The sequence below is a fragment of the Mycteria americana genome, chromosome 1 (assembly GCF_035582795.1).
Source record: "Mycteria americana isolate JAX WOST 10 ecotype Jacksonville Zoo and Gardens chromosome 1, USCA_MyAme_1.0, whole genome shotgun sequence".
Classification (NCBI taxonomy): domain Eukaryota; kingdom Metazoa; phylum Chordata; class Aves; order Ciconiiformes; family Ciconiidae; genus Mycteria; species Mycteria americana.
Genome location: NC_134365.1, coordinates 174144494 through 174153561, shown reverse-complemented (window position 1 = coordinate 174153561; position 9068 = coordinate 174144494). Strand labels below are relative to the sequence as shown.

At 39.9% G+C, this 9068-nt stretch overlaps 1 long non-coding RNA gene across 1 annotated transcript in view; it reads left to right on the top strand.

Annotated features, from left to right (window-relative positions):
* The first annotated feature begins 7471 nt into the window (after nucleotides 1-7471).
* Nucleotides 7472-9068, top strand: part of LOC142404967 (uncharacterized) — a 96944-nt gene continuing 95347 nt past the window's right edge. Inside the window, exons 1-2 of the long non-coding RNA XR_012774013.1 lie at nucleotides 7472-7593; nucleotides 8031-8182. This is a non-coding gene — a long non-coding RNA (uncharacterized LOC142404967). The remainder of the gene's footprint in view (nucleotides 7594-8030; nucleotides 8183-9068) is intronic.

Below are 9068 nucleotides of genomic sequence, written 5' to 3'. Positions count from 1 at the left end.
TTAATTTACTAGTATAGCTATAACCTATAATTCTGTGGCCAAGTCTGTCCACACTCTCATCAGAGCTGTTCTCAAATTGAAAATGAAATAAAGCTCAATGTTCTCTACTCCTGAAAACAATCAGTCTTTTACTGCTTGTACTAGCTAGTGAAGATTCTCTGTAGCTCTCATATTTAGACTTCTATCCTTTTTTCTCAGTAGAGGGCATCCTTAGTACAGTCACTTCAGTAGTCTGTATCCATACAGCAAAGAGTGGGAGCAAACTTCATATTGCCTCCAGAGCAGACTAAACTTGGTACATGTGCATATTTATGAGAAACACTAGGTCTTGTGGAACAATTTGGGCCAGTATTCACTTGAACAGGCTTTCTCTTCTTCACCATAATAGGCAAAAAAGGGGAAATAGGGACTGGAAGACTTGAAAACATTTGTGAAATTTTCTTGCTTAACGTTTTTTTGAGTAGAGAAAAAGAGCCAGTATGAGCATAGAGTTAAAATAGCATATTTAAGTTCTTTTCGGGAGAAGGAGGGGAGATTTCTCCATTTACTTTAATTAAAGTTCTCCACAAGCTCTTTTTTTCCCTTTAGGTTTAGGAGCTTGGCAGGCTTTATGTTTTTTAAAAAAATCCAGCTTGCTCACTAGGCAAATTTTCCCATGCTTTCAAAGCTGTACTGTTTAGGCAATCAAATGTTAATCCGACCACAGTCTAGCTTTTGCTTTCTTCCCAACAGCTTGATATCTATTGCCATTAATGTTATACCCTCAGATGTAGGGTAGACAGTGATGTCGCTGTCCAGCACGTAAGTGGTAACGAAATGCAGCACAAATAATGAATTGATAACATGCATGTGTTCCTCACCCCCAAAGCGTGTGCATGGGCAAGTCAGCTGCAAATGATTTATTCTACGTACCAAAGCTATACTAAATCAAACCAAACAATATTGCCTTTTTTTTATAAGAGCAAAGTATTTCCCACGAAGCTGGTAACTTCTATCTATTAGCTTATAATCTATATAACCCAAATGTTTTGCTTTATAACACTCTGCCAGTGGTAAGCATCAAAAAAACTGAAGACAGTCTCTAGGGGACTGTGTTAACTTAATAACTGGGAGAGTGAGCATGCAACTGAAATGAAGAAGCCACGACTAAGAAAAGAGAGAGTATAAAAGTGAAAGCCTAAATAGTTAAGAGATCTCAGCCTTTGAATAGAGGTTTTTCACTGAGTCTGATCTGCAAAGAGTTACCACCATGAATATTTTGAAAAGCAGACTGATGTAAAACTTGAGTTACAGCCCTTAAATCTACCTGATCTGTATTGCTCGTCATTGGTGGCTTTTACTGATGCATTTAATGTTCATCTAGGATTCTTGTTATATCTGGCAATAGGGAAAAAATATGGAGGAAGTTTTAAAAAATGCATTGTTTCATCTTTTTCTGACATCTTTATTATAAAGGAGGTCTGCAATCAAACTTATCATAAAAAGTGTAACATTTCTTTATTAGAAGCTAAATTTGAATGACAATAATTTTTCTATGATTGTTTTTGATGGTAAACTGGAAACAGCATACAGTGATCACTACCACATGTATTTAGACTAGAGTTGGCTAGACTTGTATTCTCCCAGGGAAACTGGGTACTTCAACTGGGTTTCATTTTTTCAAATTTATATCTCACTGAGAAATTTCCAACTTAGTTTCCAATCTATTTATTCACAAGAATTCTTAGGGTTTCCACTAACTGTTGCAGATGTTCTTCGCTAGCCTGGATTCTGCAATCTTGGAACAAGCTCTTGGGAGAGAAAAGGCCTATTTTACAGGATCAGGCTGTTTATTCACGCTGAAGTCAAAAGGACTACTTATATCATGTTGCAAACAACAGCAAATTATCTGAACAGATAGATTCCTTTTCATTACACAGATAAATGTGCACGTACACACACACATACACACAGACAGACACACAGGCACATGCACACATATGCATGAACTGTTTGGGAGTAAATCTGAGAAAGAAAATGAGGGAGGGATGAGGTTAGAAAAAGTTAATGGGAGAAAAATAACCCCCTCGGGCTTGACTCTACTCCTGTCAAAGAGTAATAAAGGGGTTTTGTTTGTTTTGTTTTGTCTTGGTTTTCCCCCAATGAAAACAGATGACTGAGGCCTGATCCTGTTCTTAGCAAAATTATTGTAAAAAGCTAGAGTTAGAAGTTGAGCAAAAAGTGGTGCTTGTTGGTGCTTGCCCAGAGAGAGGTGCTTGAAGGTTTAGGGCATAAAACAGTAGTGTGACATTAATGTCAGAAAGTTTGGACTTCTTTTCTTTATTTATGAAAAAGTGTCCATGTCTTTTTAGGTGCAGTAGTTAGATGGATGCAGTGGTAACAAAGGACCCAGTTTCTCAGAGATTCTTAAGAGCTGCCAGATAAAATTAGGGTTTCATGAAAGGCTGAGAGAGTGCAGACGCTCATAAATAACGATGCTGTCCTCCTTCCTTCAACAGCGCTGCAGTGGGGCTCTTCTGGCAGCAGGCACCGTGTTAACGCTTTTAATATGCTTTAAAAATGAGTTTTATTTTTTAATGAAACAGTCTTGCTTGTTTTGAAAGAGATTTTTTTTTTTTTAATGGGAACCCAAAAGTTATTTTTGTTAAAACAATATAGCCATCTCTTCTTCCTCATCCAGAAAGTGGAATTCCTCCCTTGGAAATTCATAATGAACTGCATAAGCCACATAGTCACGAATCTCCTTGGAGTCACTCTGTCTCCCGGAGGTGCATCTCTGGATGTCACTTGTACCCTAGGTTACACCTGACTTGGTGAGGATGGGAGCAGAGGGGGGGTCGTGGTTTGTCAGTTGTTATATTTACAGCAGAGGCTATGCTGTATCGTGCTGGCTCTGTCCCAGCAGTCAACAGAAAGCTGGAAGCGAAGAAAGGAGATAGAAAGGTTTCTTCTCTAATCCTTCCTCCCAGCCCAGAAATAACCCAAACGTTTCTCCTTATAAACGTGAAGGTTTCATTTAATTTAAAATAATGACAAAATGCGTATCTGTGTCAGGCTGCAAAACTAACTGCTCTACGGTAATATTTTGTGCCTCAGAAAACAGGTGTTTGCACTGGCCTAGGCATTGTCACATGAGTCAGATGACTCAAAACAGCTCAGTGTAAATGAGAGTCAGGGGAAAATCCCTTTTCAGGTTTCCTTACTCCTTGTCTGTTAGAAGAAAAACTATTCCACTGACCTTTTTTAAAATAGATATGAAAAACACAAGCATGAGGACAAATCACCAAAAAAATCACAACCGTAAGCAAGCACATAATATTTGGCTGGAATCACCCTTCTATTTGAAGCAAAAAACCTCGAACAATTGATACAACAATAATAGCGAGCCTCCCCTTTCTCTGGAGTGCTGGCATCCTCCCTGCCTTTTGGTTTTGTTTCAGAAGGAAATCCACCTTCCAGCCATTCAGCCCCAGAAGCTCCTTGGAACAGGTGGTCTCTAAGCTCCAGGGGGAACCAGAAGGCTGAAAGGGAAAAGCTCCCAATTGCCTCCTACCATAGCCCGAGAAAATACTTCATTATTTGTGTTTCTTTATTGAAATACAGTCTCTTTTATAGCTGAAGCGATACAGACAGCTGTTCCGTTTATTTCAAATGCTCCCTGTTTCTGGGGTAATCATTTAGAGCTGGTAGCTGAACCTCTGAGCAGAGTCTGCTTGACTTCTTAAATAGGGATGAAAACCCAGAGTCTGGAGATTGACAGGAACTTTTCTGGTAGTTCTGGTTAATTACTTTAAATTTTCTTATTGTTCTTTTCTTTATCTTGCAGCCAGACAGTCTTCCCACAGGAACTGAGGAAAAATAATAAAACAATTTGTAAAAGCTTGCTTCAAAACTAAATCTTAATGTGCAATGTAATCTCTCCTTGGGTGAGGAGTTTGTTTTTCCCTTGACCAGGTTATATTGCTGCCAGTTCAGTGACTCCAGACTTTGTGAGTCACATCTTGATCTGTAAAGGAGCTGGGACACGTGCATCATCATATATTGCACTTGCCTTTCCCATTGCTACTGTCGGTGAGTGTTGCCAATTTCATTAGTGTGGCTAACACTTCTAATTTAGTTCTGGTTTATATTGGCTTCAGTGAAAGCTAATATAGTAACCCTTCACTTTAGGTGGCACCAGTAGAACTAGATTTGTCATGCCACAGAAAAGCCAAGAGAAATACAGTTATTTGTGGGAAACAGACTTACTTACATGTTATATTCTGGTTAGTGCTATATTGTCATAGCTGTCTGTATACATAACAGGCTTGTATGTAAAAAGATCTGGAGAAGGGTTGTAAAAGAAGCAGGGAAAAGTGGAACAAAATAAGTGAAGTACTGGAAATAACAGAGAAAACCAACGATTGATGCTTACTGAAACACAAAATTGAGACGAGAATACTGAAGAGAAAAACATTGGTAAAGTAAAAGAAGGAGTTGAATGTGGTAAAATTCAGGCCCTCTACAAAAAAAAAAAACCAAAACCAAACAACAAAACCAAACAGAGAATGGTAAGCACTATAAATAGATATATTCTAGCCACTTCAGGCGTGTGTGGACCCTGCTCTCTGCAAACAGCTAAAGCTGGCTCTTGGCATCTATAAAAACCACAGTTGGGCCCCTCGCTTTCCTTGTCACTTGAATGTTTGGGACTTCTGTTCCTATTATATATAGGTAGTAATTATGCATAAACAAAATTTACATATAATGTATACATATTAATGTATTAATGTGGATTATTTTGTCAGGACCAGGAATGGAATGTACCAGACAAATCTTTTATAACATTGATGAAAGAAAGTCACAGGAGGGCAAAGTGTTTCCAGAGCACACCTGTGTGATGTTAATCAAAATGTTAGTCCCTAAAAGGGAGAGAGCAAGGGACCGAGCCATCTACTGAAGACATCAGAGAAACATTGAAAACTGCTGGCCCTTGCCAGTCTTGGAAGAAACCACAAAAATTGTAATCTTGGCTTGTGAGATAGGGGTTATGGGGAAGGCTAAAACAGTTAACGATTGATAAATAAGCATATATGTTTTAAAAATGTGTCTGAAATAAACCCAAATTACAGTGTGTACTGCATTCGTAAATCTGCAGTGCACACTGAAGAAGTGTTAAAGGGAAATTATGTTCTTCATTCATTGGCAAACTGGCAGAAGAAGAGATTAATCACTATGATTTTCTTCAGTAATTTCAAGGGGTGTGGAGAAGGCTCTCAGAACAATTCAAATATCTGAATTGCAGAGCACCAAGTGAAAGGAGACAATTGCAGCTGATTTCTGTGAACTACTGCCCAATGGCAAAATATCTTTTCTTTTTGAGGAACACATATTCCAGATATCCGCTGCTGGCATCTTGTCATCGACTTCATCGGATGCTATGCTTCCTCTTTTGGATCATATACTGAGCACATGTGGTAATGAACTTTTATCAAATCTGACAGCAGTCCACTCTTTGATAGACTAGTTTCTGAAAAATGTGTGGAACTTTTTTGACTTAAACACAAGGAAGTTCAAACCCATTTGGCCACGCTACAGTGGGCTTTATGCAAAACTACTCTGGTTGAAGATTACTAGGAGCATTCTCTTAGAAATATCTCTAAATCAATTTTGAGACATTACAAGTCCATAGCTTGTCTTGCTATAGGGAAATTGTCTGGAAAGCTTAATTTCTTGCAGGCAAGTAAAGATGACTTTTCCAGATATCAAGCAGAGGAAGCCTGATTGTGACCTCTCCATAAATGCTCAGGTCACAGCTGCTAATTTTAAAGCAAAAAATTACTCTATAAAAGAGGGGTGACAAAAACTGTCTTTGGAAACTCTGGGTTCAGTGTCTGGCTGGGAGAATATGAATCCTGAAAAGACACGACTCTATTTTCTACACAATTTCCAGTCATCAGCGGAAAACCTTATGGAATTTAAAGAGGATATTCACCTTTCAATCAACTCATCAATTTCTAAAGCAGAGATGTAATCCTGTGTTGAATTTTATTGGGTGGCTTACATATTTTCAGAAAGGATCTAATTCTAAATTAATTTCTACAGAACATTTCTCTACATCTTTATTGGCTTCATCTCTATTTATAGCCTACGGGATTTTCCACATGGATGAGGAAAAGCCCTTTATTACCTGAAACAAGGGAAACCTGCCCATTTAAAAGCCATGGGGTGAGTGTATGTGTGTATGGCACAGTTCAGTGCAATGCAGAGATACTGGAAGCCGCCCTGGGCAATCTTGCTGGGTTATGGGAAGCATTACAGCTGTATTAACACGGGAGTCCACCCAGGCTCATATCGTTTGCTTCTCAGCTGAGTTTATTAGCCTATAGAAGGTGTTGTACTGATGCAAAGGGTTTTTTGGTGGTTCCACAGTAACCTATTTGGATTTCACTTGGCCTTTTGGGGGACGTCACATCCTGTTAAGCAGAGTCTCCAAAAGTGGCTGGAAGGAAGAAAACACTTGCTTGAGAGATGACTCCTCCAATGTAAGTTAAATTCACTGCATCCCCCATGGAAGGTGTCAACAAATGAGAATGCCAAATGCAGTTATTTACTGTTGATCCTGATCTTAGAGATTATCGTCCAAGAAATAAGCAGACTAATGTACAGCGAGGGGGAGGAAAGTGTTTCTAGTGTGGTTGAGTAGGTTAGCCACAGGGCTAGTGATCCGATCTAAGGCACTTGAGCTGAAGTTTTCAAATGCCTCAGCCTTCCCACTTGTGCACTTTAACACAGTGAGAAACTAGTTCTTCCAAAACACATATGAATCTGATCCCAGACTATGTCTGACATTTTAAAATAAAGGTTTAGAGTGTCCTAGAATGTACCTAGAATGAACGCTACATATCATAATTCACAGCATTTTGTGGTGATTTTTATTATTCTGAGGGCAGTCTCCCCATATCATATAGCTTATGATTTCCAGTAATAACAAAAGATTTTTTTTTTTGCAAGTGACCAGCTGTTTTATCTGTACAATGAATAACTGCAATTTCAATTTAAAAATTCACCCCCTTTGCAAGAGCCAGGAATTTTGTTCACCACATGTGTCTGGATTCCTTTACATTATCCTAACACACACACAATTGTCAAGCTAGGCTTTGACAATGAAATTAGTGTCATGGATAAAAAAAATAAGAGCTTTAGCCTCTAGGTGCACCTGTTTACAGCAACTAGGCAGGCTAAGTCGGGGGGGGGTGTGTGTGTCAGTCTGCTACTGCAGCTGTTCCATTACCATAAAAACCATAGTATTTATTAAGTTTTAAGCCTTTCTGAACTCCATAACTTTGGCTTACAAAGGCAGGCTGTAATGCTATGTCTGGACTGTGATAATAGTTCAGATAAAGATCCAGCATGTGACTCCTAATGACAGCATTAAGTCTATTGGAAGGAACTATATCAAGCTATATGCAGTAAAGCAGACAGCAAATATGAACCATGAAGAATTAATGATTAACTACTCGCTGCATGCTTCACTGGGAACAGCACTGCCATTGAAGGAGTCTGCAAACTCTGTGGAAGAAGTTAACTCACAAACTGGAGTTACACAACAAGGTAAAAATCACAAATGCACTGCTTAAACTTTGCGTGTGTTTTTTTCAATGCAAGAAAGTTATTTCCTTTGCAAATAAATGTCAGGTCTTGATCATGTCCCCAGCCCTGCAGCTGATTCTATATGGACAGGACACTCCTATACCTTCAACAGACTCCCCCCCACACACTGAATTTAATGGCAGTCTCAGGCATGTCCACGTGGATTCGGCTAAGGCGTAGGAGTTCCAGTTACGACAAACAACCAAACTCTTAGAAGCTGTATTACATCTTCATTATTCTTTAAAGACTGCTTGTGGTTTTTCTGTTTTCTAGGAGAAAGTTGTGTGGGATTACACTCATTAATCTTTGTGCATTCTGTAATTTCAACAACCCGTAACATTTGAAAGCTGACTTTGGAGGTGCCGCCTTGTAAATGACTTCTATGTTAACATCCACAGCTTCAGACTAACATCACTGAGAGAAATGGCTGGAAACTCTGGAGAACCCAATGTCATGGCTACTGACAGGCTGTGAAGATGACATCCATCTCCCTCCATTCCTGGCAGCGAGGAATTGCTGGCTTGCAACCGCTCTTTTACTTCTGTGCAAGGTACAAGTCTTGGCTCCTGCTGCCCTGGGAATTCAGTGGGAGCTGGAAAAAGTGGGCAGGAGCACCTGCCTCTCCCAGAGACAAAATCCTGCTGTCAGCTGGTGTGTTGTGGGCCACCACTGTCCATGTCAACAGCTTGAAAGCCAGCCTGATCTACTGCAGTGCAGTGTGCTGGGGACCTGCCTGGCCTCTGAGGCCCCAGGTCTGCACATCCCCAAAGGCACGCTGCAGCTGAAATCCTGACCTGCGTCCTCACCCTGTGCGCCAGGGATGCACAAGTGAGGAGCGGTGCTGTACGAAGCTGTTTTGGTAACCAATGGAGGAAATCAGACAACCCCAAAGGTCAGTTCAGCCTGACTCAGATTTAAATTGCCTAACTGTAGAAGACTGCATTGACAGTGTGAAACGATGAGGCTCCAACCGTAAGGCTTGCTGGAAGTGCATGGTTGTTTACCTAAGTCAAGTGCCAAGTACAGAAATTATGTTTATGCCAATACAGTTCTATTTATGGCACTTCTATTTATCTTGCAATCGTGAATGAGCCTAATGAAAATGAGGATGAGCTCCAGCATATTGAGGAAAGTAGGTTATGATGTTCTCTTCCTAAAACTACAGAAAATTTTCAGTGTTAAACAAGAAGTACTTAATGGTTTGGGTCAGTGTTTTGGCCCAGACTGGTGCAACTCTTGATTGCTCCACCTCCTGGCACTGTATCCCATCACTTTATAATCAGCACAGCACATGCTGATTCCATTTATATTCTTGCAATGGCTTTTACCTTTGTTTTCTGCTGCTAGATCAGCAGGAATTTGAAGGACTCTGAATTAGTTATGTTTTATGACAGGTATGAACACCTTAACCTCCTGTGGTGGGCTGACCTTGGCTG